We start from the raw sequence: 22,736 nt of genomic DNA, 5'->3' as shown, positions 1-22,736 counted from the left end.
CTTGTGTCTCTGTGTGCTGTGTAATATTCGTGACAAATCTGGTGGAGGTGCGGGGTACGCTTCCAGACCCGCGTAGGCTACCGACCAATACGGATCTCACCCCAGTTCACCAGCGCCGCGGCCGCCGCCTCCGTGGAGCGTCCCCTGAATTTGGACTCCTTCCGGCTGCAACCAGGGCGACGCAACCCCGGCCTTCGGAGGCACCAGCTGCCATGGCAACTGAGACCACGCTCCCGGCGCACATCCTCTGTCATCAGCCACGAACACCCCCGTCGTTTCATGGCGACGTGTTCGAGGACGCCGAGGATTGGCTCGAGATATTCTAACGGGTTGCCCGTTACAACGGCTGGAGTGACAACCGTAAGCTCCACAATGTCTATTTTGCACTTGAAGAGTCGGCTCGGACATGGTTCGAAAATCATGAAGCTTCGTTTACGTCCTGGGAAGCTTTCTGCCGCAATCTTAAAGCCACTTTTTCGAATGCAGACCGCCGAGAGCGAGCAGAAGCTGCGTTACACTCGCGCAACCAGCGCCACAACGAGAGTGTACGCATGTACTACGAGGACATGACTCGCCTTTTTAAGCGCGCGGATCCCAACATGACAGAAGACGAACCACTTCTTCTTCCTCGTCACCAGCGAGATGGCGAAGCACTTCTTCTTCGTCCACTTCTGAGCTGTATCAATATGTCCAGATGATGACCAAGTGCTGGACCAAAATATGATTATCAGAAAAGTCTTGAAGGCAAGTTTTACACACAAAGCACACACCGTATGTGACATGCCTCCAACTATCACGTTAGTGATTGGTCCATCAGGCGCACTGTTCACTCATTTCCATTAGTACAGATAATTCCATCCATATTTCCCACCAAATCACACATGAGCCACATTGAACATGCCAATAAGTTTTAAGATTAATGACACAGCACTATTCTGTAAGTGGTCTAGCCGACGTAGGTGAATCGGTAATCGTACTTGTTAACAACGACCTTCTCTATGATTTTGAGTTCCATTTTTCGACAGTGAACATAACAGTGCGATTGACGCTTACAACGAAACTGATCTGCGGAAAAGTAATACCTGCGCTCGAAGATTGCTCTTCCATGGCCGCTTCCTCGCAGAGACCACCATCATCGCTGCCAACCTCAGCTACACACTGCGCAAAACATCAATACGCCAGCATTACCGCCGCTCTCAATGAAGGTGCCCGCAGACAATCGGATGTAATACAAACCTGACGCTTTGGCGCTGTTGCTCCGCTTACAGGCGGTAGGAGACGTTGCGCAGCAGTGGGATACACCATCGGCACGGCACCGGGCATGAGACAACGCTTCTTCGGAATTCCGAAATTGGCCGCATACTTGTGCTCGTACGAGTCCGAGCAGAAGTGCAGAGAGCAAAGCAGGCTCGATCTCCCCGGCGTCCAATAGTGCCGCCCAGTAGCCCGAACAAAGTCTATCCAGGCGTTTCTTTCCGCATCGTCCCGGGGGAACTTGTGAAAACTCACAGGGTCTCCGGATTTGCTGGAGCAGAAGTCCACCGCACAGTAATTCAAAGGCATGACGGTCGTTGCGCGAGCAATCGTCCGGTTGTCCCAACACGAGCACGATCGCACGCTAATATCGCCTTCGCGGGTTCGCGTGAGGATGCGAAGCACTTTGCGAAATTCCAGTAAGCCTGGCTAGTTCGGGAATAAGTTCAGAAAAATAACCGAACGAATGGCGGCTCGCAGCAAATGAAGCTCGCTGGTGCGTCAGCTGCGCTCACGCGGCTCGTCACTCGTGCCTCATGGCTGCGGCTGTGCTAGCTGTGTCCCGCTCATCTACGTCACAGTATATTGATGTGACGTCACTAAAACTTCTGTTATATTTCCCCTGTTGTGACGTCAGCGTTGATTGCGCTAGCGATGGGCATAGATTGTGAGAGTGAGCATTTAAGTAATCTTTGGAACCGAATTAAAATATCTTTTAAACGTTTGTTGTGTCCAATATCTGGCTGTGAGTGCCCTTGTGTACAGAGGAATCCAATAACAGGCTTTTTATAGCCTCAAAATTTGGTGTCTCCACCCCTTTAAAGATAACTGGATCCGCTAGGTGGCGCCGCCCTGGTTAGCTGGCTGCCTACCGCGCTCTGCTTTAACCTGCCCCTGGCCTGGTCCAGGGCCTCGCCCGCCCCTGGATTTACACTCCACCGCTTCAGGAAGGCTCCCGAAGCACGTGGAAACCATCGGCATCACGGTCCGCTGCCGAACTGGCCCTCCAAGCGTCTCCAAAACTGTGAAGCGGCGCGGCGCCTCGCTAAACCTAACGCGCCGCGCCTCCACCGCCGCAATGCAGCGTCTGACCAAGCCCCTGCAGCCCAGGCCCACCGATGCCGCCACCGCGGGGCCTGTTCCAACCACGTCGACAGCCGTCTCTCAAACGGGTACGTTCAACGCCGCCCACGCAACCGAGCACATTCCTGCCGCACTTCACGCCTTGAGCGACGCTGGGAGCACCGGATCGACGGCCGCGGCGCAGCCGGCAGCGTTCGTCGTCGGCGCAGCGTCCACACCTAGCCAACTCCACGCTCTAAGGGACGCCAAGAGCTTCGGGGCCATAGACCCGTCGCAGCCGGCTGCGTTCGTCGCCGCCGCTGGAGCCGTTGCACCTACTCCAGCCAAAGGTCCCACTGACACCAAGACCTCCAGCCCGGCACCCGCGTCGCACATTGAGACTCCGGCTGAGGACTCAAACATGGACCTTACGACGTCCCCGGCAGACGACACTCCTTCCCAGGAAATCGGCTGGACCACCATTGGTGCCAACCGTAAGCCTGCCACCGCAGCCCGACCCCGCGCCGAGCTCATCACAGTTGCCATCCAGCTTCCCCCTGGAACCCTCACCCCCCAGCTACCTCTCTACGACGTACTCGCCGCGGACGCCTCCGCTGCACAACTTTCCTCGAAGACCAGTGCCGACATCACCCTTCAGGCCAGGCCAGCCCAAAGCCTTGTGTTTCTAAAGACTCATTCTCCTCTCACCGCCCACCTCCTACTCTCTGTCACGCATCTTCAGCTTCATGGTAAGCCTGTCACCATCAAAACTTACACCCCCCATCCTCCCATCTCATGCCTCGGCGTCATCCATAACGTCGGGGGCCACTTCACTCCTGATGACCTCATGCATGACCTGGAATCTTTCAAAACAGATATTCTCGCTGCTCGCATGATGGGATCCACTCAATCAGTGCTCATAACGTTCGCTGGTACCATCATCCCCCACTTTGTTTATTTCAAACGCGTTGCCTTCCGGTGCCGTTGCCTTCCGGTGCCGTCCTCATAAACCTAGCACTGGCTTCTCCCCCATCCCACGTGCTGATCACCAATCATCATGCTTTTTTACACCTCATAAACCTAAGCCTCCCACCTGCACCCGTTGTCTCACTCTAGGCCATCGCGCCCACCAATGCCCCCAGCACAGCGTTCCGGCCAAGTGCCGTCGCTGTGCTGCTCCTCTACCCGCTGACCCTTCCGCTCATGTGTGTGCCCAGCCCTGGTGCGTTCATTGCCAGGTGAACACCCACCCCTCCCTCGACCCCACTTGCCCCTTCATCCTTGCTAAGCAACGCGAGTGTGCTAAAGCTGTATACCTCCGACGCCTAGCTGTGCGCCGGACCACTCAACACACCACCCCTTCCTCCTCCCCCGCCTCCTCCTCCTCCTCCTCTAATCATGAATCTCCATCATCTCCGATCACGTCACCACCAGGCTCCTACGCAGCCATAGTTAAAGGATCCTCGGTGCCAGCGTCCCTCTCTTCCACTACACCACCCTCTCCATCCTTGACTGACGAGAGCCGCCCCTCCGACCTCCGGCTCGCAATGCTGGAACGCCAGCAGCGAGAGCAGCAGCGCATTTCCCACGATCTACAACAGCAGATACATGCCTTGACTCAAACCCTCCAGACAACCACCTCCTCTCTTACCTCACAGCTTAGCAAGCTAAATGAGCACCTTGCCACGTTCACCACTCCTTCATCCAGCGCCCAGGTCGCCCCTTTGGCTGACCTTGTAGAACCCACCACACAGGCACATCACACTCGCTTGGTTCAGCTGGAAACTTCGGTTCTCCAGATCCTTACCACCCTCCAAGCACAATCAAAGCAATTGGAATCCTTCGCATCTATGCTTTAATCCGTCCATGAGTCACTGCCTCCGGCAAAAAAGAAGGAACGCGTACCATCGCGTTCCTCTCCACTATCATAATGGCATTTGGCGAGGACCTCGAGATTGTGCAGTGGAACTGCCGAAATCTTTGCCACAATAAGACCCCCCTCCACCAGTATCTACTCACCCGCCCCTCCCTACCTCATTTTCTCCTTCTCCAGGAGACCCGGACGGCCCGCAGTGTCCCAGGCTACCGCGCCTACCATGCCACTACGGCCACACCACTTGCGTCTATTTATGTACGCAGTGACGTGCTCGTAGAGCAAATTGACATCCCCTCTACCCTCCTTAAATATTTAGTTGGTGTGGTTTATTACCACCCTTCTTCCCGCATCTCACTCGTCCTTTTGTCTTTTTACAACCCCCCTGTCACTTCCTCTTTATTCTCTGCTGTGGGCAAATTCCTTCACTCTCTTTCTTCTACCTCCCATCTCCTCTTTGGTGGTGACTTTAATGCCCCTCACACACTCTGGGGCTACCCACAAACCCTCAAACCCGGCCGCCTCGTCCATTGTCTGGCCCAGGAACGCCACCTCACACTTCTTAATACTCCTGGCTCTCCTACTCGAGCGGGCACTGCCTCACAACGCCCTACGACACCCGACCTCACTTTCTCTCGGGGTTCACTTTCCTTTCACTGGCAGGTGACAGCCGAAACTCTTCTAAGTGAGCACTTTCTCATCCATATCACCACCTCTCTCTCCCACATCCCTCGCTGTCATCCGATTATTCACACTGACTGGCATGCTTTTCGCACTAATCTCGCCTCCGACTCCTTTCAATCCTACGATGACTGGACGTCGCGCATCTCTGCAGCGCTCACGTCCAGTAGCCGTCGCGTTCGCTCTCGTTACCCAATCCAAGACCCAGATCCTCACCTTCTCCGTTTATGGCGTCGCCGTAAACGTCTTCAACGCTCCTTTCGCTCCCAACCACACAATGCCCAACTTTCCTCCCGGATCACTGCTTTGCGGGCTGAGATCGTCGCCCACTGCGCCTCCCTCGAGCACTCTCGTTGGAGTGCTCTTTGTGATGGCCTTGATTCTGCATTGCACTCGCGATCCGCATGGTCTCTCTTTAAATCCCTCCTTGGCACTAAGCCTGCCCTTGCTCCCACTCTAGCTAAAGCCCTCACTCAAGGGACTCCCTCCGAAGTTTTTGATCAACTCGCCTCTCTCTACCTCCCGCCCCCTCTGGCACCCTCCTACCCGGTGTACTCGGGTGGACCTAACCCCGATCTGGACCAATGCTTCACTCTCCGGGAGCTCGAATCTGCTCTGGCTGCTAATTCTACACGCTCGGCTCCCGGTGAGGATGCCATTACATACACCACACTTCGCAACCTTCCTGACTGCGCCAAAGAATTCCTCCTCCAAACCCACAATGATGCCTGGGAGAGCGGCTGCTTGCCGAGCTCCTGGACATCCTCCCTTATTTCTATGATTCCAAAACCGGGCAAACCTCCCTCTCTCTCTAACCTCCGCCCAATCTCCCTGACGTCGTGCGTTGGTAAGACCCTTGAGCGCATGGCTCTGACTCGCCTCTCTGATTTTCTTGAGGCACGGGAGTTCTTCCCCCATTCTCTCATTGGCTTCCGACGCCGCGTCTGTGCACAGGACATGTTTCTGATTCTCCAGCAAACGTTCCTGTCCCCTACACCTACTCAAATTTACGCACTTGTGACCGTCGATGTTCGCAAGGCCTTTGACGGTGTTTGCCACGATCACATCCTTTCTCAACTCGCCTCTTTGGATTGTGGCTCCCGCATGTACTCCTATATCCGCTCATTCCTCTCTAAACGTGTGGCTCGCTTTCGAGTAGATACCCACTTGTCTAACCCACACCACCTCACCCGTGGCACTCCTCAAGGTGCTGTTCTCTCTCCTACCCTTTTCAATCTCGCTATGGCCCCTCTCGCCTCCCAGCTAGCTGAAATTCCCGACCTGCATCATATATTTTACGCCGATGACATCACTCTCTGGTGTTCATCTGGCTCTCCCGGTCACGTACAGGACACCCTGCAACGTGGCCTAGATCTCATCGACTCCTTTCTCACCACCGCTGGCCTCTCTCCTGCTCCTGAGAAATCCGAGCTTCTCCTTCTCAACCACTCCTCCTACCAGCGCTCACACAACCACTTCGTCGCTCTCCACCTTTCTGGCTCTCCCATTCCTGTCGGCACACAGTGCAAAGTTCTTGGCTTCCCTTTGCATGCGGCTAAGAATGTGCAATCCCTTCACCGCGCTGTCACCACCTGCCACTCTGTAACTCACCTCCTGCGGCGCGTGGTCACTCGACGCTCAGGTCTCCACGAGGCTCACGCGTGCCGAGTTGCCCACGCGCTGGCCCTCAACAAGGTCTTGTACTTTGCACCCTACGCTTCCTTCACTCAGACTCAACTTAACGCTCTCGAGACTGCCCTTGTGGGCCTCTACAAGGCAGCTCTCAACCTCCCTATCACTACCTCTACCACTAAGCTCTTTGCCACAGGCCTCTTCCATCCTCTTCGTTCTCTTCTCAGTTTCCATCATGACTCGCAGCTTGCCCGGCTTTCCCTTACCCGTCAGGGTCAGTGGTTATTGACTCAAGCGGGTATCTCGCCCATTCCAATCTCCCCGTTTACCTCCCCTATTCCCACCCCCGCCCCCAATCTTCGTATCCTTCCCCTCCCGACCAACATGTCCCCCGTCCTGCACGCCGGACGTCGTCATGCGGCCGCACAGCACCATTCCCCTCTCTTTTATACCCAGGGTTTAGCTTACACGGATGCCTCCTTCGTGGCTCCTCGAGGTTCCTGCGGCTACGCCCTGTACCATCCACACCTCCCTGCTCCTGAAACCCACACCAGCGGGCCGTATCTACACCCTCCAGACGCATTGTCCCTCGAGGTGCTCGCCATTGCGCATGCCCTCCAGTCATTTTCCCTCCTTCCCTCTATCCAAGAGTACACAGTCTATTCGGACTCACAAGCCGCTATACACCACATACAGAAACGCACCCTGACCCCTTCTCTCCAACTCTTCCCCCTTCTTCTCCTTGACCCCTTCTCTCCTTCTCTTCTCGCACTGCAGCCTTCCATCGTTTTCCTCCGCTGGGTCCCTGAGCATTCAGGGATTGACGGCAATGAGCTGGCCCATTAAAAGTCTTTACTACTACTACTACTAAAGATAACTGGTCTGCATTTGTCCTTAGCTGGCTTCCCTATTCTGTGGATACGCTCAATAGCCACATCCGAAATTTTCAACCGGTCCAGAAGAACATCCTTGCAGACCGTGTTCTCAAGGTCTTGGGGCGTTTCGTCCTCGGTTTCCTTAACGCCAAACACAATTAGGTTGTTCCGCCTGCTTCTATTCTCTAGGTCGTCTACTTTCATAAGTAGACTGTCGACAGTTTTTTCCAGTGATTCTACTTTAGAGGTGTAGTCAGTAACCGTTGAGGAAATATCGTCTAGCTTCTTTTCGATAACAGACAGTCTCGTGTTAGTAGAGCTTGTATTTTGTTTCAGCTGTTTAAGATCTTCCATTATTGTTTGCAGCATTTCTTGTGTCGAAGGACCTGGGCTTGGTTCTACGCCACCACTCATAGCAAGCACGTCAACAAAACAATGATACATTGCTTTAAGGAGCGTAACTAACGGTCGTGGGCACGGCAGAAGCAGCAGGCACACATTGTCACTGCGGTAAGAGTAAACAGGCTGTTTGTCTCTTACCTGGACAAAAAACAGGAACGGATTTGTTAGCCGCATGGTTCCAACGCCTCCACCGTGCCCACTGGTCGCGAACCGGGCAGAAGCTTCTCTTTTATGTGCTGTGACTGGTGACGTAGTCGATGGTGGCGTGCGATGTGCATGCAGTAGTGGTGTCCAGTTGCGCAGTCCTATCAGTTTGGTCTTCGCGATGCATTCCGATGAAGAAATCATGCCGGAAACACGATGGTCGGTCCAATTTCCAGTGCTGTCGTGGTACGCCCCCTGTGATGCGGGTTCCACGTTCACGAAAAACACGGCCTGGACAAAAAACAGGAACGGATTTGTTAGCCGCATGGTTCCAACGCCTCCGCCGTGCCCACTTGCCGCCGTGCCAGATTGAACGAAACCGGCGAGCGCTAATCAAGCAGGCGCCAAACAGAGGCTCGGATTCCAAGGACAGGGAGTATGAACTTCTGTCTAGCTTAGACGGTACAGAGGAGAACGGAAACTCTGATTCTATTGCACAAACTGTCCCAGACGGTCCCGAGGAGAACGGAACGGAAGCTCTCCCAAGTGATCCGTTGCAGCCGCCGCCGGAAACCTTTTCGCCTGCGGTACAGGGTGAACATGTCACACGCTTTGGTCGAAAAGTAAGAAAGCCGGAACGGTACGGTATTTGTGAATGCCACTCATGGAACCGCTTCCATTGAATAGTTGTTGTATTTTGTTTTGCAAGTTGCTGCTTTAGTTTTCTCAAAGGGAAAGGGAAGATGTGGCGTTATCGATCCTCGTGTGACAGTATCTATCGTAGCAAGTGCACGTGTACTCTTGTGATGCTCGGCGCATGCGTGACGTACTCAGTGGCTGTATATATACTTGTAAGGTTGCAATAAGTGGGGCTTAAAGCGCAGCTCTTTGGCGTCCGTTCCTGGGTTTCGCGTCGTCGTCGGCGTTGTCGTCGGCCTCGTAACCAGCTCCGCCCCCCTTTCATCCCCCCAGCGCTAGCAGCGACCGACTGATACCGCTGGATGCCGCTGACGCCGCTAGAGAGTCAAGATAACGTGACTGCATAGAACACCGTCGCCGCCATGCAGAAAGAGGAGGAAAGGGTCCCCCCCCCCCTGTTCTTGTGTGGCGGATAGGGTGCTCTTCAGTTGCCGACGCGCCGGTTATTTCACGTAGGCCCCGGCACGTCGACGAATACGTGACCACCTTCCCACGGCTAGACCTGGTTCTTAGCGCTGCGGAAGCGAGGGTATCATATTGTTTGTGTCGGCATCGGCGGCGTTGTCCCTGAAACCAACTCCGCAGCTGGGGTTGACTCACTATCGGCGTCAGCGGCATCAGTCAGTCGCTGCTATCTCTTCCCTCCTCCCTTTATCGTGTTGTTAGTGGAGTCTTTGTTAAAGGAATACGTGTGAAAAATAAAAAAAAATTCTGTGATAGCGCATACATGTGTTGCTCGATTTCTTTGCCTCAATCTATCGAAAAGGTGAAACAGCTTATTTGCTGCGCTCAAATTTCGCATTAGGAAGTAACGTAATCGTCGGTAATTTTTTCCTTTGGGCGTGGGCCTGGGGGCCACGCACTAGTCTTCATCGATGTTTCGTCCTGCGAAACACCACACCGCCCACATTCAGGAACGGAAGACAGAATTCCTCCTAGAGAGAAGGTAGCCCGTGGTTAAAACTTATCTTGTAAGCTGAACAAGAAGCGAAACACAAGAAAAAATTTAGAAGCTCTAGAATTTTGACACCAGCTTGTTAAATGAAATCGAACGCTAAAAAGCTGACTTCGTTCACTTTTGTGGCTGGCTATCGGAGTGATACAGGACGCCACGGACCGTGGTCCAGTGTTAACAATTGCCATTTTCTGTAGTGGAGCCACCTGCAGCCTACCGTACAAGCCCTACCATCCTAAGAGGTCGAGCAGGTAGAGGCTATGCTTCGGAAGGCATACAAGACGGAGCTCGGTCGATCTCTTAGAGTATCGGCGCATAAATTAATGGGCCTCGGAGTCTCGAAGAGATACCTACAGAACCAGGATGTACTTCTCTTCGCTGAAAAAGGACTTCTACATACGACCATGGGCAAAACCTCGCTGAGACGACTAGGCTACTCTGACAGCCACAATACAAATCAAGAGATGGAGGACATTCCAGACGACATCAAATCGACCTATACAGACCTACCCATCTCTTAACACATGCCGCCACAATTACGCAAAGGCAGGAGGGAAGTAAGGGCTCAGGGAAAAGAGCGGAACATCGCTGGCAAAAAAGAATCCGCATTTGTAGAGCAGCCAGCTACACAAGACACAGAGCCATGGTGGCTGCGGCAATTGACTACGCTCACAAGGAGCTAGCCAACATCACCATAAAGCGTCGTACCTCTATGAAGGGGAGGAGACTGCGATTGCTCTCGCAGTCACCGAAAGCAAGACAAGAGGCCAATCCCTGGTAATCATCTCGGACTCGCATATTGCTTGTCAGAGATTCCAGCGATGCAGAATTGGCATAAGTGTCCACGCGTTCTAAGTCCACGCGCCTCAAGCGAAGAAAAATACTCCATCATTGGGCACCGGGACACGCCGGCAAGGCCGGGAACCACTGAGCGGACGCCATCGCTCGAGGACATTCTAACCGAGTGACGGCTGATGGGGTGCGACTGCAGCCAGTTGCCCAGACGTACGGCGACATACTGGAGCACCTTAGGGTTCTAAGCAGCATCTATCCTCGCCCCATAGCCAACTCACTAAAGAGCAGACTGTAAGTTGGAGACAGCTCCAAACAAACACATTTCCATGCTTATCTTACTTTAAACAAGGTGCACCCCACTACATACAGACCCGCATGGTCATGGTGGGGAGAGACAGCCACACTATACAACACCACATGAAGATTCCAGCATAACCCTGCAGTCCCAATCATACTGAATGCCACGCCGGAACAGTGGAAGACAGCGACGTCCAGCTGGGAACCCGGCGACCAGCTTTCACTGGTCGAACGGGCCCAAGCTGCCACAGCCGCCCCAGGAGTCCTGGTCTAGGCACTCTACCCGTGAAGACTCCCAAGACGCTATGGGCAGTGTATAAAGTTTTTTGTCTCTCTCCCCGGGGAGTTAAAATGCTTAGATACAGGAGCCTTAAGGATGTCCTCCGGTAGGCTGGAAGAGTAGTCGAAGGCAAATGTTTCTTCTCCTTAGAAATCACAGCCGACAGCAACGAAGACGCTGCTGCTGCTGCTGCTGCTGCTGCTGCTGCTGCTGCTTGGTGCTTGCTACCTGCTGCTGCCTTCAGTGATCTTCAGTGGCACCGACCACGACGATGCTGGGCATTGGCTCACATCCTATGAGCAGGCGAGCGCACACAACAAATGGGACAAGAAACCAAACTGAACAATGTGATTTTCTATCTGACGGGCGTGGCGAATCTGTAGTATCGGCACGAGTCGGAAAATACACCTTGGTCCAGTTTCAACAGAAGTATTCCGCCGTCCGGCAGATAGAAAACTCCGCGCCATATAACGCTTGCTTGAGCGGTCGCAGCAGGTAGGCGAGAACTTCACGAGTTACATCGAGGATGTCGTTGACCAGTGGCAGAGGGAGAAAGCACAGATGTCCGAAACCGATACGGTCGTGAATATTCTGAAGGGCTTAGATAACGACGCATTTAAGATGTTTGTACGAGACCGGAGCACCGACGCAGAAATCGTCACCCTATGTCAGAGCTTCGACCAACTACGCACGGAGAAGGTTCTCAATCGCGAACACACCTCGAACGTTGAATCGTTCGCTGGGCTGGGCGATCCAAGAAACCAGTCATCGTTCCTAAGAGCTTCATCGGTGAAGATGTTGCTCGTCAGCTCTCACTTACTTCACGCCATCAAGAACCATCGCCACACAACTCCGAATCTGCGGCACAGCATTCAAGAAGAGGTCAATGAGGTTCCCCCGCAAGCCCCTTAGCCCCGGCCTCTCGTGCCCCGCTGACATATGCGGACCTTGTTGCACGACCTCGACCACCTACCTATGCTCCGCCTACTGATCCCGTTCTACAGCCCGCATGTTTGTCTACCGCCTGCTCATCTCCGAAACTACTGGGGCACATCTGACAATATTCGACCGCCTGCTGAAATGGTAAACTCCTGGAACACGCCTGACAACCGCCCGATCTGCAACTTCTGCGGCTTGCCCGGTCTTGTGGCGCGGCTTTGCTGTCGACGCATGAACGCTTCACGACCACGTCCTGAAGCTTCCGGTTACTCGCTCCAGCGTCAGCACTCACCTCCTGCTGAGCCGCCCCTAAGCCTTTCTCTGTATCCTGAGCGCACCGCCTTCTCCGCACAACGTTCGCCTTCGCCACGTCGGCGCAGCATCCCTCCGATGGGACGGCGTGCTGCGGTTTCTGTCATGGATGCAGCGCTTTGCGGCTCTTTGAGGAAAGTGCAGACGCTCCTTTCTGGTCTGTCGTTACGAACTCCAAGCGCGCAGCTCCTACAGCCGTTGCACTGCTCGTGTAGTCATTCAAGGCATTTTATATTTGATCGAAATCTTCGTTCTGCTGTCATGTTCGCATTCGATTCACTTGGGCTTGAATTTCCTATCGCTCCTCAACGCTGTCATCGACTGCGCTCGGGCTTAAGTAGCGCTGTCTAAGGTGCCGAATCGCGTGCCAGAAGCTGAAATTTGTGGTGTGTCTGTTTCTGCCAAAGCTTTTGTCGCCGGCAATACTGATATTCCTGCGTGCTCTTCCGAGAATCTGCATCTCTCCTGTGACTATGGTCGCGATGCCAGTGTCTTCTTCACGCCGTCTCCTACTTTTCTGCGCCGCCATGGTCTGTCGATGCCTTATGCACTGCACACTATATCTGCCGGCCACACCGCATCGTTGGTCTTTAGCCCGTTGTTAAGCCCATTCGATTTTCGCCGTATGGTATACGTTGGCACCGTGCAGCACTTCCGTTCTCGACCACCACCACGACGCCGCCGCAGAATCGCCGCTGGTCGCCATCGACGCCCTCAGCTCACCTGCTCCTGCGCCCTCCCCGTTGTCCACCTACGTTATTCCTTCGCTCTAATGATGCCGCTCTTCCTCCAACTCAGTAAACCTAGCTTCTTGAGTTTCTTAAGGAAATTCGCTCCTGCTTCGATTCCCAACAACGCGTTTTGGGGCGTATGTCGACTGTCGAGCACCGCATTGACACCGGTGCCTATTCCGCCACTGAACGACGAATTATTGAACAGGCGGACACCATGCTGAAAAGCGGCGTTATCCATGCTTCCATCAGCCCATGGACCTCCCCGGTTCTCCTCGTCAAGAAGGATGGCTCCGTTCGATTTTGCGCCGATTACCGCCGCACTATTCAGACGACCGCAAAGGCGTCCACCGTTTTGCCCCGTATTGATGACGCTCTGGACTGTCTACAAGGCGAGAAGCTCCTTTCGTCACTAGATTTGCGCTCTGGTTATTGGCAGGTTCTGGGGATTCTATGTCACGTGAGGCATGCAAAAAGACGATATAAACGCTGCTTTATCGTTTTAATTCACAACAGTGCTGAAGGCAGCCTTCCTCATGAGCCAGCATGGTAAAGACTGAGGAAAAAGCAATTATTTTGCAGATTTTTCATGCCTCACAAAAAGGTTTAGAGGACGCCCAGGAGGCGCCGGCGGACACGTTTATCCGAAGGCTGCCGAAGAGATGATAGCTTCAGAGCGGCGGCGGGAGCGTCCGACAGAGGCCGAGGTCCAGAGCGTTCTCTCCCGCGCATGCTCACTGCTTCGTCTTCCTTGCGCGTGCTGAAACGGTGGTGGTACAACATAAAACCTATCTTTGGCGTCACAGTCCTCATTAGGCCGCTGCAACTAGAACGAAACACCATGAGAAATTCGGCAATAGATTTTTAGCCGTAGTAGAATAGAAGTTCATAATCCACGTATAATAATGATCATTAAAAACACGAAAACGTGCACCCAAAAGTTGGACGTCCATGGTTGTTTAAAAAAAACATTTTTTGCCATTTTTTATGGTATATTCACCGTAAATACCATGACGTTTATGTTAGTTCACCAATGATTTTAACGATGATATGCCCGTACGAGATAAAATATTCTTTACTTTTCCTCGGTTGTTCGGTAGCTGCATGAGATATTAAAGAAATGCACTGGCAAAACTTTATTGGTGTGGCCTTGGGCCTTTCTTGCCACCCAGAGAATCGTTTTGGGCCTTCTGGAGGGAGAACGTGTATTGTTCCTCCCCTAAGCACACGCGTAGGGGCCCCATGGCAACCAACAGTTACCCGGAGATACTTTTATAGCATCGAGGCACACGATGGGAAATCTTGCGATGGGGCACATATCCTGTGACGTAACACCCAAATGTTAAGCCTGCTGGGATTTGCGTCGAAACAGCACGTTGCTCGTAAAGAAGCCCTGCCCCGACCGATGGCACATTTGCCATACTATATATGGCCGACCTGGGCTAGCCACAACCATCGGTAGCGGATTGGTTGCGCCACCTCCCATCCAAGCCGAGCTGCTCTCAGCAGTACGCTTAGTCTGGTTGAATGTACACAGCACATTAGACAGCTATGAATGTACCGCTTCTCGGGTATCCTTGCACTGTGGGTAGCTAGGAGAAGAGAAGACTACAGAATCTGCATAACGCATTTTCAAGAAGTATAGAAATGCAAACCTTCTACGGCTATGGTTGCGAGAAGGAAAACTTTTTCCCTTTGTGCAGCTGTACATTCGTTGAACAAGTACTTCAGACCGCGTAGTGGACACATCTAGGGTGGCCATAGTAGCTCAGTGCACTCGTGCTGAAGGGCTCAGCAGTCAGTATGGCAATGGCAGCTAGGACATATTCTGGTAACGTAAAAATCATCAGCCTCCATACGCACAGTGCAAGGCAAATGCCTATTCCATGTCTCTCCAATTAACCCTGTCCCCTCTGGTGTCTGGTAACCGGGAGCGGGCGGAGTGGGTGACGGAACAAACGAGGGTTAATGACATCCTAGTCCAAATCAAGAGGTAGAAGTGGGCTTGGGCAGGGCATGTAATGCGAAGGCAAGCTAACCGCTGGTCCTTAAGGGTAACGGAGTGGATTCCAAGAGAAGGAAAGCGTAGGAGGGGGCGGCAGAAAGTTGGGGGGGGGGGGGGATGAGATTAAGAAGTTTGCGGGGATATGGTGGCCGCAACTGGCAAAGGACAGGGTTAATTGGAGAGACATGGGAGAAGCCTCTGCCCTGCAGTGAGCGTAGTCAGGCTGATGATGAAGTTGATAAGCTTTTTAAAACGAAGTTTGAAAAAATGAGATAGAATATTTGCAAAAATCAAATAATATTCAAAATGTAGTAGACTTATAAGAAGAATGTGATTGTCTCTGGTAATACGAGTTGATTTTGAATAAAAGGTTAGCGCTCTACCTTCGCGGACATAGAATATAAGGCAAAAGTTGCTAAAAAAATAAAACGTTACTCTACACTAGCCACAAGTAGGTGAATCAATGTTTAAAAACAGAAGGTAGTGTCCAGTCTGTTTGCCATTTTTAGAGCCTACTGTACTTTTGTTCTTTTGCGTTGTTCCCTGTTTTGATTCACATACTTCAGGCTATGATGAACCAAAACAGAACTAAAAATGAGCGCATTCTAAGTAGCGCGGTGGTACGTGGTAGCTTTAATCCACCCGTTCTGCAGAAATGTCGGTGTTGTAGACGTAGTCTTTGACGTTGGGAGGGAGAAATTGCTGCACTAGAAGTAAACGTCACTACTCTTCTGGAGGGTAATAATTGCTGCGAAGTTGGAATTGGCTTACTATGAATGATGTTCAACAGCAATTTGTGGCACCATTGATCGGAAGTCTCAGTGCTCATTAATTACTTCTCTTTTGTCGTATTGCGTTCTTGACTCATACCTTGCTTCGAATTCAGTCAGATTTTTTGAGTTGACGCTTTTTGTGATTACTATTACTTCACTTAGTCATTGTTTGATTTCTTATCCCGTCATTTTGTTACTTTATGTGTCCTAATTTTTTTATTAGTAATTTAGGGCCTTGGTTTTGTTCTCGGAATATATTACTTATTTACTACTCTGTAACTCACTTCCGGATATTGCCGTCCTTGGATTAGTGTCAATAATTAAAAAATAAATAAAAATGACGTGATGACGGCAATATCAGTTTTTGAAATTTCAAAAAGGTAGTTCCCCTCGGGGATGTGGCTCAACAAGTTTTGATGATTCCTCGGGTAATTTGAAAGTCGAGTTGTCGTAATGCGCGCAAACGGACGCCCACCGATGAACGACATTCCGTGGCGCCTGTAATCAGGCATTCAGAATATTGCGACAAGTCTTAGTCTTTGTTTGGTCAGTGGTCAATAAACCGGCTTCCGCGAAGCCGGTTTATTGCTTTATTTGTTGCAAGACGCAACCAAATTTATCTCGACTGGTCGGATCCAGCCTCAGCCCGTTCTAGGTTGTTCCAGACTGTTGTGCTAACGTTGCGCGCGTATCTGGAAAGTTAGCTATCAGCTTTAAGTTCAGTGCAGCTGAGGGCGGCAGGCATTCTGTTCCACGACCGCCGAGCACGCTTATTGCTTTCGCCGCCGCCGAGTCAGTTCACTGTGGTCGGAGATCAGCCCAATAAAGAGATTCATTTCGAAGCCTTCTTTCGCTGCCTTCCTCAACTTAGTTACCCTCGGGGATGTAGCTCAAGAAATTTTGGCCATTTCTCGGGTAATTCGAAATTCGCTTGGTCGCGAGGCGCGTAAAGAGACGCCCACCAGTGAAATATATTCCGTGGCGCCTATAATAAGGCAGGCACATTATATAATGTAATATTGTCACGAATATTACACAGTACACAGAGACACAAGAACTGCTGCAGTCTGCCGAGCGGTCACCAGCAAGAAGACGAACCACTTCTTCTTCCTCGTCACAAGCGAGATGGCGAAGCACTTCTTCTTCGTCCACTTCTGAGCTGTATCATTGCTCCCTCCCCTGCAGCATCGCCTCGATGCGGGCCGCTTTCACAGAGGGGAAAATGGGTGAGACACGGAAAGTGAGACACAGCTATCACGACACACACCCGGCGGCACTCAGCGTCAAGTACAATCAGCAGGACGGTCGTGGTACGGCTTCATACGAACGACGTGCACAACATCCGGATGCGGTGGTCTGCGCGAAGGGCGGCCTGGGGTTGCCGGTGAAACTTCGTACGTCACGTCGCTAATGCGGCGGAGAACTCGGTAAGGTCCGAAGTATCGGCGCAGTAATTTTTCAGACAACCCACGGCGACGAACTGGTGTCCAAACCCACACGTGGTCGCCTGGTTCGTACGTAACAAATCGCCGTCCGAGATTGTAGCGGTCAGCGTCGGCGTGCTGTTGACGGTGTATTCGCTGCCTGGCCAGTTGACGTGCTTCTTCAGCCCGCTGAACGAAAGTGGCGACGTCAAGATCTGGCTCTAGGTCACACTGAGGGTCGACGGGCAACATGGCATCCAAAGAAGTAACAACTGGACGACCGAAGACAAGCTGGAAGGGCGTGAGCCGCGTTGTCTCTTGCAGGGCCGTATTGTAAGCGAACGTTACGTATGGGAGAATTTGGTCCCATGTTTTATGCTCCACATCCACATACATGGAGAGCATGTCGGCCAGGGTTCTGTTAAGGCGCTCTACCAAACCATTTGTCTGTGGGTGGTACGCTGTTGTACGCCTATGGCTGGTGTGGGTCAGATCTAGGACTGCCTGAGTCAAGCGGGCTGTGAAAGCAGCTCCACGGTCAGTAATTATAACCGCAGGAGCGCCATGACGCAGCACGATGTTGTGTACAAAAAACGTAGCCACTTCGACAGCAGTTCCGTTTGCAAGCGCCGTTGTCTCAGCGTACCGCGTCAAATAATCCGTCGCGACAGCAATCCAACGTTTTCCAGTGGATGACTTCGGGAAAGGGCCGAGTAGGTCCATTCCCACTTGTTGGAAAGGCGTCTTCGGAGGCGCTATGGGATGAAGAAATCCTGCGGGTTTGAAGGGAGGAGACTTACGGCGCTGGCAGTCACGACAGGTTTTGACGTATGTCCGCACTGATGGAAGTAATCTTGGCCAGTAGTACCTCTGCCGAATCCTCGCTAAGGTACGACTGACCCCCAGGTGGCCGGCAGATGGTTCGTCGTGGCAAGCGCTCAAGATATCAGGTCGCAACTCGGACGGGACTACGAGCAGAAATGTTGCAGTGTTGCTCTCAAAGTTGCGCTTGTAGAGGACGCCGTTCTGCAGAGTGAAGGATTTGAGTCCACGAAGAAAAACACGAGGAATGCGGGGACCGTCGCAGCCTTCCAGGTACGCGATGAGCGGCGCTAACTCTGGGTCTTCCCTTTGAAGCTGCGCCATATCGGTTGCGCTAACAGCACCAAGGAAAGAGAAGTCTTCAGTGATTTCCGGGGAAGCAAGGTCCACTGGCGCGCGTGATAAACAATCCGCATCTTGGTGCTTCCGCCCCGACTTGTACACGACCGTTACGTCGTACTCCTGCAAACGGAGGCTCCACCTCGCCAACCGCCCAGATGGATCTTTGAGGCTGGCCAGCCAGCATAACGAGTGGTGATCACTGACAACGCGAAATGGTCTTCCGTATAGGTATGGGCGGAACTTACTGATGGCCCAGACTACCGCAAGACATTCTTTCTCAGTCGTTGAATAGTTGCATTCCGAGCGCGAAAGTGTACGGCTTGCGTATGCGATGACTCGTTCGGCGCCATCCTGCCACTGTACCAGGACCGCCCCAAGGCCTACGTTGCTAGCATCAGTGTGTATGTCAGTTGCTGCGGCGTCATCGAAATGGGCGAGTATCGGTGGACGTTGCAGGCGGTGGCGGAGCTCCACGAAAGCATCCTCTTGGTCGCTTCCCCACAAGAAGGGTGTGTCGTCTCTGGTCAGCGCTGTTAAGGGTTCAGCTATTTTGGAAAAATCTTGGACGAATCGTCGATAGTAAGAGCACAGTCCCAAAAAACGTCGAAGGGTCTTTTTGTCAGTGGGACGCGGGAAACTGGAGACAGCAGCGGTCTTGTCGGGATCTGGGAGAACACCGCGCGCGCTGACAACATGGCCGAGGAAACGAAGCTCCTCAAAACCGAAATAGCATTTCTCGGGCTTGATCGTAAGTTGCACACATTGGAGCGCCCGGAGCACTGTGCGCAGCCGCTCCAAGTGTTGCTCGAAGGTGGGCGAGAAAATGACGACATCGTCCAGGTATACGAGGCACGTCTGCCACTTGAGCCCAGACAAGACAGTGTCCATCATGCGTTGGAAAGTGGCCGGCGCTGAGCATAGTCCAAACGGGAGCACCTTAAATTCGTATAGACCATCAGGCGTCACAAAAGCAGTTTTCTCGCGGTCTCGCTCGTCCACCTCTATCTGCCAGTAGCCGCTTTTGAGATCCAAGGAGGAAAAGAACCTGGCATCAAGTAGTCTGTCGAGTGCATCGTCAATCTTGGGGAGCGGGTAAACGTCCTTTTTCGTCACGTTGTTCAGTTTGCGGTAATCGACACAAAATCTCAGGGTGTTGTCTTTCTTTTTCACGAGGACTACCGGTGACGCCCATGGACTTGTCGACGGTTGAATGACATCGTCGGCGAGCATTTCGTCCACTTGCCTTTTAATGGCTTCGCGTTCCGTCGAAGAAACGCGGTATGGGCGCTGGCATACGGGTGGTGTAGTCTCGTTGGTGATAATGCGATGCTTTGCGACAGGCGTACGACCGACCCTGGAGCTTGTGGCAAAACAACCCGCGAAGTCGGTTAGAAGCGCCGAGAGAAGAGCCTTCTGCTCAGGCGCCAAATCGGGATTGATTCTGACGGACGGAAGGACAGGGCATGGTGGGGCCTGGTCTTCAGGGCTTGTCTCCAGGGCGCACACTTGAGGCACCACAGCGAAGTCATGCAGGAAGGCGACAGCCGTGCCCTTGGCGAGGTGCTGCAACTCGTTGGCAAAATTTGTAAGGAGCACACTAGCACAACCGTCTTGTAGTTGGACGAGCCCGCGAGCGATGGCTACTCCTTTCTCGAGCAGCAGGGGTACGTGGCTATCAGCGACACCTTCGTAGTCGTGGAATAAATCATTCCTCACGAGAACTAGCACACTGGACCGGGGTGGCACCATTACGTCGTCGTCAACAAGTCGCAGAGCAGTGAAGCGTGAATCGTCTGTGTCAGTGCGTGCCACGGCCCGTTTCGTCGAGAACGTGACCCGTGATTCGTGGAGGTCAATGACAGCACCGTTCGTGTGGAGAAAGTCAAGACCGAGGATCAAGTCCCTCGAACACTCACGGAGGACTACAAACTCGCCGACGTACACAAAACCACGGATATCGACACGAGCTGTGCACCTGCCGGCAGGGATAATCAGGTGACCCCCAGCAGTGCGAATGCTAGGCCCCGACCACCCCGTCAATACTTTCTTCAGTTGTACGGCAAGGGCCAGGCACATGACAGAATAGTCGGCACCAGTATCCAGGAAAGCGGTCACGTCGATTCCGTCAATTTTGACGCACAAATCGGAGGTAGCGCGTCGGATGCTGTCGCTACTCGCTCCCGGAGAAACATCGTCGCGTGATAGTGGCGCAGGAGGATCTTCACAAGTCCCGGCATCAGCGGCCTTGCCTCCAGAGGCCGCTGGAATCAGTTTTCCCGGCGTGGACTGGGAGAACGGCGTCCGGAGTAGCCTGCGGCTTGACGGGGGCTTGGAGAACGGTAGCGTCGCGGCGACGGTGATCGAGCCTCCTGGTGGCCTGAAGTGATGTGGTTCTGGCGCGACGACAGATGGAATGCTATCTCCTGCGGTCGTTCCCCGTTCTGAGGGCACGGGTCGTCCGGCGCGAAACCACGCAGGCCCACGCGGCGGTATGGGCACGCCCTGTAGAGGTGACCCGCCTCGCCACAGTGATAGCAGAGGGGCCGACGATCCGGGGCACGCCACACTTCACTTTTTCGCGGCCGCTGGTAGGCTGGCGGAGCGTCACCACGAGGGGAGCTCGACGAGAGCACTGCTGGAGTCGCGGCAGTGACGTCGTACCCAGGGGCCTGGCGCAGGACGGACGCATAGTGGGCCTTGCATCATGCTGGCGAGGAACCTCAGAAATCTGGTGCTGTTGTGCTGCCAGGCGCACCTCGTCCCGGATGACTTCGCTCAGTGGCGTGAAAGATGGCGTCTCGGACGGCGTACGGAAGGCCTGCAGTTCCTCTCTGACGACGGATCGGACCAGCTCGCGTAGAAAGGCCGCGTCGATACCGGGAGGCATGGAGATGGGATCAGGACCGAAGGTGTTGACGTCGCGATTGTACTGGCGGGCTCGCTGTTCCAGCGTCTTCTCCATAGTTGCCGCCTCGGTGAGGAACTCTGCCACAGTGCTTGGTGGGCTGCGCACGAGTCCTGCGAAGAGCTCTTGCTTGACACCCCGCATGAGGTGGCGAAGCTTCTTGTCTTCTGTCATGTTGGGATCCGCGCGCTTAAAAAAGGCGAGTCATGTCCTCGTAGTACATGCGTACACTCTCGTTGTGGCGCTGGTTGCGCGAGTGTAACGCAGCTTCTGCTCGCTCTCGACGGTCTGCATTCGGAAAAGTGGCTTTAAGATTGCGGCAGAAAGCTTCCCAGGACGTAAACGAAGCTTCATGATTTTCGAACCATGTCCGAGCCGACTCTTCAAGTGCAAAATAGACATTGTGGAGCTTACGGTTGTCACTCCAGCCGTTGTAACGGGCAACCCGGTCGAATATCTCGAGCCAATCCTCGGCGTCCTCGAACACGTCGCCATGAAACGACGGGGGTGTTCGTGGCTGATGACAGAGGATGTGCGCCGGGAGCGTGGTCTCAGTTGCCATGGCAGCTGGTGCCTCCGAAGGCCGGGGTTGCGTCGCCCTGGTTGCAGCCGGAAGGAGTCCAAATTCAGGGGACGCTCCACGGAGGCGGCGGCCGCGGCGCTGGTGAACTGGGGTGAGATCCGTATTGGTCGGTAGCCTACGCGGGGCTGGAAGCGTACCCAGCACCTCCACCAGATTTGTCACGAATATTACACAGTACACAGAGACACAAGAACTGCTGCAGTCTGCCGAGCGGTCACCAGCAAGAAGACGAACCACTTCTTCTTCCTCGTCACAAGCGAGATGGCGAAGCACTTCTTCTTCGTCCACTTCTGAGCTGTATCAATATATTCAGGCACGCTTTCGTAAAGGATACTCGACAAGTGACCATATTCACACTATCAGTCATGTGATAGACAAATGGGCAGAATATAAACCTGTCCTATATATAACCTTCATAAATTACGAGAATGCATTTACTTAATCCGAAACCTCCGCTGTCATGCAGGCATTGCGCAATCAGGTTGTAAAATAGGCAGATGTAAAAATGCTTGAAGGTATCTATAATGGCAACACGGCTACCATAGTCCTTCATAAAGCCGGCTGTAAATTTCCAATAAGAAATGGTCTCCGGCAGGGATACATGATCTCGAAAAAGCTATAAACTCTTGTTTACACGACATATTCAAAGGCGTTGTTTGCAAATTGTTGGGGATCGAAGGTAAAGGAGAATACCTTAGAATCTGATACGTGCTGATGACATCGCCTTCTTAAGTGAGTCACGCGAAGAACTGCAAAGCATGGTCAGTGAGTTATACAAGAAGAACGGAATGGTGGGTCTAAAAATTAATTTGCAAGTCTCGGAAGAGAACAGCACTTTTCAATTGGTAGCGAGGTGCTGGAAGTGGCAAGGGAATACGTCATTCTACGGCACGTAGTGACCACAGATTTCGACCACAAGAGTAAAATAAATATAAGGATAATAATGTGGTG

This window comes from Amblyomma mixtum, chromosome 4, assembly GCF_055824585.1.
Source record: "Amblyomma mixtum isolate Tamu chromosome 4, ASM5582458v1, whole genome shotgun sequence".
NCBI lineage: Eukaryota > Metazoa > Arthropoda > Arachnida > Ixodida > Ixodidae > Amblyomma > Amblyomma mixtum.
This window is presented reverse-complemented; position numbering follows the sequence as displayed.